We start from the raw sequence: 10,137 nt of genomic DNA, 5'->3' as shown, positions 1-10,137 counted from the left end.
GGAAATGCTCCAAGCGCCCTGTGAGCGTATGTTTGTGGCACTTTGCATCTCACGCTGATGTATATTTACGGTGCGCCAACACAAGTATAAAGATCATTCAGACTCTAAGTAGTATTATTAACTATTTTCATGCTTGCTTATCAAAATACCAGGAGAAGCAAGCAGGAAACCAGGCATTGGTTCCACTTTCTACATTTAGAAAAATAAAACTAGCCAGACACGGTGACGTATACCTGTAATCCCAGTACTTGGGAAGGTGAGACAGAAGTATCACAGGTTCCAGGCCAGCCTCAGCAACTTAGACCCTCAGTAACCTAGCCTCCAGTCTGGGCCAGTTCTTTCTCAGCTCCCTTTCATCTGCTCACTCCCCACTCCCCCCTCTTGCTTTGGGGGGGGGAATATATATATATATATATATATATATATATATATATATATATATACTCTTAAACCAGGTATGGAGGCGCCAACTACTAGGAAGGCCAGCCTCAGTTGGTTAGTGAGGCTCTCCACAATTGAGTGAGACCCTGTTTCAAAATAAAAAATAAAATAGGGCTGGAGGTGGAGTTCAGAGGTAAAATGAATGTCCCTGGGTTCAATCCCCAGTACCAAAGAAAAAAAGAAAGAAAGAAAGAGGGAAAGATAGATATACTCTTGACCTGTTCCACACTGCCTCAGCAAATTAAAACTCTGGGGACATCAAAGGGATATGAAATATGTTTCAAAGAGGCTTTGAAATATGGATTTCTGAAAAGTTTTCTTTAATAGCTAATTAAAAAGGGAGGAAAAAAGCCCCAACACACCTGTCTACCATTTGTCACGCATTGTCTTGCACGTCTTCCTTCTGGGACGTGGCCTGCAAGAGGACATTCTGAATTAGACACTGTCCTGTAGGACAGCCTAGTAGAAGTGAGTCCCTTCTTCCAGCTCTAGTTTACTGTGGAAGAAACCTTTGCTCCTAGCAAGCACCTCGAGAAAGCAAAGCAAACATTGAATCCCCAAAGTGCCTTGCCCCTTCTATATTTGAGGCCAGCCACTCTATCCAGCACATTCTATTGAGTATAGCCCAAGACTTGTCTTTGTGAAAAGAAAAATACCTCTGAAGGGGTAGAAGTTGATCATGACAGCTCTTCTCAAGGAAACTTGAAAGTATTCTGGGTCTAATGACTTGTCCGAGATATGCTGGATGAACTTGGTAACACAAATTTTACACAATTTCTCTCAGATTTTCTGTGCATTGATTAATATGGGAGCTAGTAGGGTAGCTTTATCAAATCACATCATAAATATCCCAATAGCAATCAATCCTCATCTTATATCCTCTTAAGTGTTTCATGCTGCAAGAGCTGGGTCAGTTAGTACAACATGTGCCCTCTCCCATAGAAAAAGTTCAGTCACAGTGTTCAGCAAAAGTAAAGTTATGATTTATTTGTGTGTGTGGCACTGGGGATTGAACCTCTGAGCGACACCTCAACCCTATTTTTACATTTTTTTAAAATGGTGGGTTCCATCCACAGTACCGCAATAAATAAATAAATAAATAAATAAATAAATAAATAAAGTAAAAAAACATAGGATGAGTGTGGGAAGCCATTAAGGTTTTCCCCTTAGCTTTACTAAAAGCATACTTCTGACTGACCTCCGCCCAGAGTCAACAAGGTTTGGGGCCTTGAAAGCTTCAAGGTTACTAATGCTAATGATGCTATTGTTCTGTCTGAGCTAAGACTAGGTTAATGTTGCATCAGGGTATTGTTAGACCTGCCCAGACATTCGAATTTTTCCCTCCAGGGTAACCTAAAGCAAAAAACTATAAATACCACTAGAGAAGAAGCCCCAGCGTTGGCCAGTAGAGATACTGACCCGGGAGATCCTTCCATGCTTAGGAATAAATCATATTTGGGATTTAATTCTTAAGAGTTATATTATTTCATCCTCACTCCTCTCTTTGGAACCCGTACTTTTGCCGGCTGGCTCCAGCAGATGAGAAAAAATTTTTTTTCAAAAAATCGAATTGGTGATGGTATTTTGGAATTAATATTTTGACTTTCTAATATTTTCTGAGCATATCAGATTAAATAAGATATTTCTCAAATGAAAGAATAACAGGCATAATTAATTATAATCATATAATTATAAAAGTAATAACTACTTAAAATAGCTGAGTGTGTTGGTGCATGTCTGTAATCCCAATACTTGGAAGACTGAGACAGGAGGATGGCAGATTTGAGGACAGTGAGTGGTAACTTAGCGAGATCCAGTTTCAAAATAAAAAATAAAATAGGGCTAGGGGTGTAGCAAGAGATTTAATGGTCCTGAGTTCAGTCCCCAGTACCATGAAAAATTAATAGTTATTTAATATAATAATTCTTGGAAGTTTTTGAGTAAACCAGTTTCTAAAAATCGAGTGAAGGGTCCGAGAACCGCCCACCAACCCAAATAACGAAGGACTCACAAGAGATGTAAAATGCAAGCGAGGTTTATTGTGCTGCAGCTCTGTCCCGGCAAGCCAAGGGTCAAGACCCAGACACTATGGTCGAGTTTCGACCCAGAGCTCACTCCACAGTCTGACTTTATAGCCCCAGGAGGGAGTGGTTACACACTCAGGGCCTGCCAAAAGCCTGAGCCCGCCAACCTTAGAATACAACCAATCAGGTACAAGGACAAACAAGTACAACCAATAATTTTAAAACATGCATCCACACATGTCAGAGCCTGCTAAAGACTGCTTATCTCCCTTATGGTATGTGTTCGTTCCCTAGGGCTGCCTTTCCCACCCACCTTGGCTGGGCCAGGCTTATCTCTGCACTGAGGAATCTGCCTGGAGAGCAGATTAGCATGGCCTTGTTCCCCAGGCGGAGGAGGAGTGCTAATCTGGCTCAGAGATATGGAGGGGGAGTGCTAATCTGGCTGAGATATGGGGATCGTGTCCCATGTACAAAGACCTTGGCCGGCAAGCTGGAGATTAGAGGCTTTGACTACCCTCATCCTTGAATCCTGCAACCTGGGCAGCTGGGCTTAGTTAACTTCTCATGCTAGGGAGGGAAGTGCTTCTTCCAGCCTGCTTTCCAGCACCCCTATACGAGGAATTATTCCAATAAGTAGGAAATAAATTATTTTGCAGTTTCTGGTTATTGATTTTTATAAAAATTGAAGGAGAAGCTGGGTATGGTGGCTCACACTTTTAATTCCAGTATTTGGGAGGCTGAGACAGGAGGATCATGCGTTTGAGTCCAGCCTCGGCAACTTAAAAAGGACTTCTTGCAACTCTGAGACTCTGTTTATAATTTAAAAAACCAGCCATGGTGGCACATGCTTGTAATCTTAGTACTTGGGAGGCTAAGACAGGAAGATTGTAGGTTTGAGGACAGCTTCAGACAGTAGTGAGACTTGAATCAACCTTATGAAACCTGTTTCAAAATAAAATAGGGCTAGGGGTATAGCTCAGAGGTAGAATGTCTGTGGGTTAAATCCCCAGTACCACAAAAATAAGCAAACAGACAAACAGTAAAATAGGGCTGGAGGTATAGCTTAAAGGTAGAATACCCCTGGGTTAAATCCCCAGTACTACCAAGATGAAGATGAAGAAGAAGAAGAAGAAGAAGGAGAAGGAGAAGGAGAAGGAGAAGGAGAAGGAGAAGGAGAAGAAGAAGAAGAAGAAGGTGATGATGATAATGATGATGATGATGATGATGATGGTGCTGATGATGATGATGTGTAGGGGTGCTGGAAAGCAGGCTGGAAGAAGTGCTTTCCCCCCAGTATGAGAAGTTAACTAGAGAAGTCTTCTTCCATATTAGGATTAGAAATAAGGTATTAAAATATAGAGTTAAGATACAGAAGTAAGGTAGGATTGGAAATAGAATGAAGATCCATAAGCCCAGCTGCCCAGGTTGCAGGATTCAAGGATGAGGGTAGGAGACCCACAAGGTCAAAGCCTCTAATCTCCAGCTTGCCGGCCAAGGTCTTTGTAAATAGGACCCCATCCCCATATCTCTGAGCTAGATCAGCAAACAAGGCCAGGCTAATCTGCTCTCCAGGCAGATTCTTCAGTGCAGAGATAAGCCTGGCCCAGCCAAGGTGGGTGGGAAAGGCAGAGCAGGCTCTGACGTGTGTGGATGCATGTTTTAAAATTATTGGTTGTACTTGTTTGTCCTTGTATCTGATTGGTTGTATTCTAAGGTTGGCGGGCTCGAACTTTTGGCGGGCTCTGACGTGTGTAACCACTCCCTCGTGTGTAACCACTCCCTCCTAGGGTTATAAAATTCAGAGCGTGGAGTGGGGAGGGGTCGAACCTCGGCCATAGTGTCTTGGTCTCGACCCCTGGCTAGCCGGGACAGAGCTGCAGCACAATAAACCTCGCTTGTATTTTACATCTCTTGTGAGTCCTTCGATATTTGGGTTGGTGGGCAATTCTTGGACCCTTCAGATGATGGTGCTGATGATGATAATGATGGCGATGATGATGATGATGATGATGATGGTGATGGTGATAATGATGGTGATGATGATGGTGCTGATGATGGTGCTGATGATGGTGATGATGATGATAATGATGGTGATGATGATGGTGATGATGACGGTGATGGTGATGATGATAATGATGGTGACGCTTGTAATCCCCGCCCTTGGGAGGCTGAGATAGGAGGATCGCACAGATTCGAAGCCAGCCTCAGCTACTTAGGCTTTCAGCAACTTAGTGAGACCCTGTTTCCAAATAAAATATTAAAAAATAGGGCTGGGAGTATAGGCCAGAGGTAGAAAGCCCCTGGGTTCTATCCCCAGTACCACCAAAAAAAAAAAAAAAAAAAAAAAAAGAAATGGGAAGTACTGCTCCACGGTCAAGGATTCTTGGCATGGTGTTGAGTCTGAGTCTTCCAACCCTTGAGCTCTCACGATTGTCCTGAAGTAATCAGAGAAATGTGTTAATGTAGTTCAAGGAGTGTCTGTCGGCAGAATCCAGAGTGTGGAAAACTATGGGATAAATGACCTGTTTTTTCTCTTTTCTTTTTCCTTTTATTTCTTGGTACTGGGGATTAAACATAGGAGCATTCTACTCTGAGCTATAGTCCCAGCCCTTTTTGTTTGTTATGTTGAAATAGGATCGTTAAGTTGCTGTGGCCTTGCTAAGTAGCCGAGGCTGGCCTTGAACCCGAGATCCTCCTGTCTCAGCCTCCCAAGTACTGGGATTACAGGCATGCCACCATGCCTGGCTGTGACCCAGTTTTTCAACAAATCAATTCCAAGGGGAAGGAAAAACAAGGGGAAGAACCTTAAGATTAAAAGAGACTTAGGAGAAATATCAGCCCAATGCAATTTGTTTAGGATCTTGACTGGAAAAAACCAGCACTAAAATCCCAATCAAACCCAAACAAAAACACGGGTGAGATGATCAGGAAATTTGCACGTGGACGGGATATTCAGTGACCTGCATTTTTAAGGACTAAGCTGGTTTATGGTTATACTTTAAAAACTATCATTTTTAGGGGTATGTACGGGTATGTGCAGATGAAGTGGTCTGATACCTGGGCTTTGCTTCAGAAGAATCCACTGGTGACAAACTGTGGAGAACAAACAGTGGGGAAGGGCAGATGAGGAACGAGAGTGGCCATGGGTTAGGGAGACTCTTAGGTCTGGTGATGGGTGCATAGAGATTCATAGTATTCTTCTGTGTTTGTGTAGCTCTGAAGCTTTCAGTAATAGTTATAATAATAATAATAATAATAATAATAATAATAATAATAAAGTGGTGGTGTGTGGCTATAATCTCAGCATTTGGGAGGCTAAGACAGAGAGAGGTCAGTCTCAGCAAACTTAGCAAGACCCCCAGCAGCTTAGTGAGACCTTGTTTCAAAAAACAAAACAAAACAAAACAAAAAAAAACAAGCATGGTGGTACATGCTTGTAATCCCAGTATTTCCGCGGCTGAGACAGGAGGATCACATGTTCAAAGCCAGCCTCAGTATCTTAATGAGGCCTTCCACGACTTAGACCCTGTTTTCAGATAAAAAATAAAATAGGTCTGGGAGTGTAGCCTGGAGGTAGAAAGAGCTGGGTTCCATCCCCAGTACCATAAAATAAATAACTATAACTATAAATAAAATATAAGAAAGGCTAAGGGTGTAGATTGAAGGCAGAATGCCCCTAGTACTAATCTAGCCATCAGCCGATAGAGCACTAAAGATAGATTTTTTTGATAACTAACCATGGTGAATTTTGGCATAAAATTCGAGAATAGTGAGCACCCGACACTGATCTAACCAAACTTCATTCCTATATGCTTGTTTATGTGAACTTGTGCTCATTTCTCGAGAGAGAAAAAGAGCAGAATTTATGTTGAACTCTTTCATTCTAGCGTAAGTTTCCACGAATACATGAGCAAACATGAAAAAGGAAAAGCCCCTGGGTTCAGTCTATGCTTAACTTTTATAGAAAGCCCCTGGGTTCCATCCTTAATACCACTAGAAAAAAAAAAAAAAGATTATACAGGTCTATGTGAAAGAATGCTGGATGTGGTGACACATGCCTGTAATACTATTACTTGGGAGGCTGAGACAGGAGGACTGCAGCTTATAGCCTCAGCAACTTAGAGAAACCTTGTTTCAAAATAAAAATTAAAAATGGCTTGGAGGTATAGCTCAGAGGTAGAATGCCCCTGGGTTCAATCCCCAGTACCACACACAAATGAAGAATGATGTTTTATTTTGAACAGTTTTTATTTTTTGTGGTGCTGGTGTTTGAACCCAGGGGGCAATCTACCTCTGAGCTACACTCCCAGCCTGATTTTATTTCTTATTTGGAAACAGGGTCTCAATAGTTTGCAGAGGGCCTCACTAAGTTGTCAAGGCTGGCTTTGAACCTGCAGCAATCCTCCTATCTCAGCCTTCCAAGTACTGGGATTGCAAGCATGCCTGGCCCAGTTTATATTTTAACTTATGACCTTTGCAGTCATTTACACTTATGTTAAAGATGTTAAATATTAGCTAAAAACATATTAAAAGGCTATCTAGGTTTCGTCTTTTTAAAATTTTTTATTGGTGCATTATAATGCATACATCATATTGGGGTAAAATAGGTTTCCTCTTTTTTTTATTTTTTTGGTGGTACTGGGGTTCCTGGAAGCCCTTCTACCTCTGGGCTACACTCCCAGACCTATTTTCTGTATTTTTGAAACAGGGTCTCTTAAACCAGCGCGGCTGGCCTCGATCCTCCTGCCTCTGCCTCCCAAGCGCAGGAATTACAAGCGTGCGCCACCACGCCCGGCTAGCTTTCCTCTTTTATAGATTTCTTTATTGACTAAAAGTCACACAACACAAAATTAACCATTAACCATTTCCTTTTTGTGTGTGAGTGTGTGGTATTGGGGTGGAACCCAGTGACTTTTCTACCTCCAGGCTACACTCCCAGACCTATTTTTTTTTTTATTGGTGCACTGTATTCATACATCATAGTAGGATACATACTTTTGTAGACATACTTGCACACTTTTCCCAGTCAGCCCCCACCCAATCCCCACCCCATTCTCTCCCTATCCCTCCCTCCCATGCTTGGCTTAGTAGTTGACATCTAGTATTATGGCAATTTATCTAAAATTAAAAATGGTAATCTCACATAACAGTTTCATTTGTCTGATACCAAGCTTTTGATGACTTAAAGATGACATTTCAATATTTCTTTTTGCTTTCTTTCTTACCAGAGAATATTTTTTTTTCTATTTTTTAGGTGAAACTATCATATATTTGTATATTTATTTTTCAGAAAAAAATCTATCCTAAAATGGAATATGGACTCTAGGTACCCAAAACGATCTTGAAAAAGAACAAAGCTAGACTTCCGGGAAGATGGCGACCGAGAAAAGCGGGGCTTAAGAGCCCAGCTAAAAACAAATATCCACTACCACAAAATCAGCGCCTTTCAAAGCCAGAAAACAACATCACCAGAGAAACAAAAAAAATCACCAGGCTCCAGAGAGAAAGCGGACTGAGAACAGAGCCACAGAGGAGATCCTCACGCCCGAGAACGCGGCAGACGCGGCAGCAGCGCCATACTGCTGGAGGCACCGGCGAATTCACGGGACGGCCACAGAAAGCCGAGGGGAGCCGCTGCGGAACAGCCAGGCGGGATTTCTCGGCGCAGAGGACATCTAAAGCTCCCAGTGTCTGAGCTCAGCACACGCTGCAGGGATTCAGAGTGGAAATCAAAACTAAGAAAAAAAAAAAAACGCCAGCCCAACAGCCGAGGGCGTAACAGCGGCGCCATATTGCCACCGGCGGCAGCAGCACCGAATTCACTACAGCTACATCTGCGTACTCAAGAACAGTGAGTCAAATTGCGGGCCACAGCAGAGAAATCCCAGTACTGTACTCACTGGGACTTGACCCAGTGGGAGAGGGGCGGTGGCAGTGATATCACACCATAGGAGAACATGCAACCTGGCACCCCCCACAGTCTAAAGCAGCCTCTATCGACTCTCTGGGTCGGAGACTGTGTGATACAACCCAGTAAAGGAGTAGTGGGGTCTGAGATACTACTGACTCGAGATCCAGAGCACCTTAAGTGAAGTCATAGTGACCCAAGGGAAGAACCCAGAGAAGGCACAAACTTCCGAAATCATGGGAAAGAGGAATAATACTGGAGCAATGAATGCTCACAACCCCACAACATCAGAACCCGATAAAACAGAAAATCAGAGATTTCTAGAAGATCAAATCAGGAAAATAACTGTAGAAATAATAGAGGTGCTTCGAAAAGAACTCAGAGAGAGCCAAAAAGAGATAAAGGATGCAATTAATGAAGTAAAGGCCTCAATTCAAAGCACAAACAACCGATTAGAACACATGGAGAACAGAATCTCGCTCTTAGAAGATGATCATTCCAAAAATGAACGCATAGTTTCTAATCTAGGAAAAAATATCCGACAGCAGGAATCTGATATTGAAGAAATATGGGCCCATTTTAAGAGAGCTAACCTAAGAATAATTGGAATAGAGGAGGGAAAAGAAAGTGAAACCAAAGGGATCAACAATCTCTTCAAGGAAGTAATAGCAGAAAATTTTCCAGACATAGAGCAAGAGGTCGATACACAGGTCCAGGAAACTTATAGAACTCCCTTTAGACAGGATCGGAGAAGAGGGTCCCCACGCCACATAATTGTCAAAATGACCAATGTGGAAGCCAAGCAGAGAATCTTAAAGGCAACAAAAGCAAAGGGCCAAGTGACATTCAGAGGCAAACCAATTAGAATCACTCCAGACTTCCCAAACCAAGTTATGAGAGCCAGAAGGGCTTGGAGTAACATATTCCCAATTTTGAAAGAAAACAACTTCCAGCCAAAAATTTCCTACCCAGCAAAACTTTCTATCAAATTAGATGGAGAAATAAGAAGCTTCCATGACAAACAGAAACTGAAGGAATTTATGTCTTCAAAACCAGCACTAGAGAAAATACTCAAAGAGATTAACTACAAAGAAGAAATAGGTAACACACACCAGAACCAGAGAAACAAGATTTTCCATCCAACAGACAATTAAGATTGGTTATCTGTGGAGATTCATTATTTATGTTAGTCTGTTACCTATCTCTAAAGGGTATTGTTTGCCTTTATTGTTGTTAATTTTTAGGATTTCTAGTTGGAATATTAATATACCTTCAGATATAGCATTTGGAAATATTTTATCCCATTCTATTAGTAACTGTTAACTCTGTTTACATTGTCTTTGGATATACAATATGTTTTTTATTTTTTAGGGAGTTTGTATACTCTTCTGTTGCCTGTGCCATTGAAATCATAACCAAGAAATCACTGCCAATTTCAATGTTGTGAGGTTTTATGACCCAGATTTTCTCCTAAAAGTTTATAGTCTTAAGATTTATATTTAGGTCTTTTATCTATTTTGAGTTAATATTTGTATATGGGATTAGGTAAGGGTCCAATTTTATTCTTTTCCATGTAATTATTATTTTTCAACAATATTTAGTTAAAAGATTATTATTTCTACCACCAAATGTTCATGGAAACCTTGTCAAAAATAACTTGACAATATAGGGAAGAATTTAGGTCTAGGCTTTTATTTAACTACAATGGTTTATATATCTGCCTTTAGAATAGTACTACACTGTTTCAGTTATTGTAGCTTTATA

Source organism: Muscardinus avellanarius, assembly GCF_963383645.1.
Source record: "Muscardinus avellanarius genome assembly, chromosome: 10".
NCBI classification, from domain to species: domain Eukaryota; kingdom Metazoa; phylum Chordata; class Mammalia; order Rodentia; family Gliridae; genus Muscardinus; species Muscardinus avellanarius.
The sequence above is the reverse complement of the archived record's forward strand: the minus strand, read 5'-3'. Positions refer to the sequence as shown.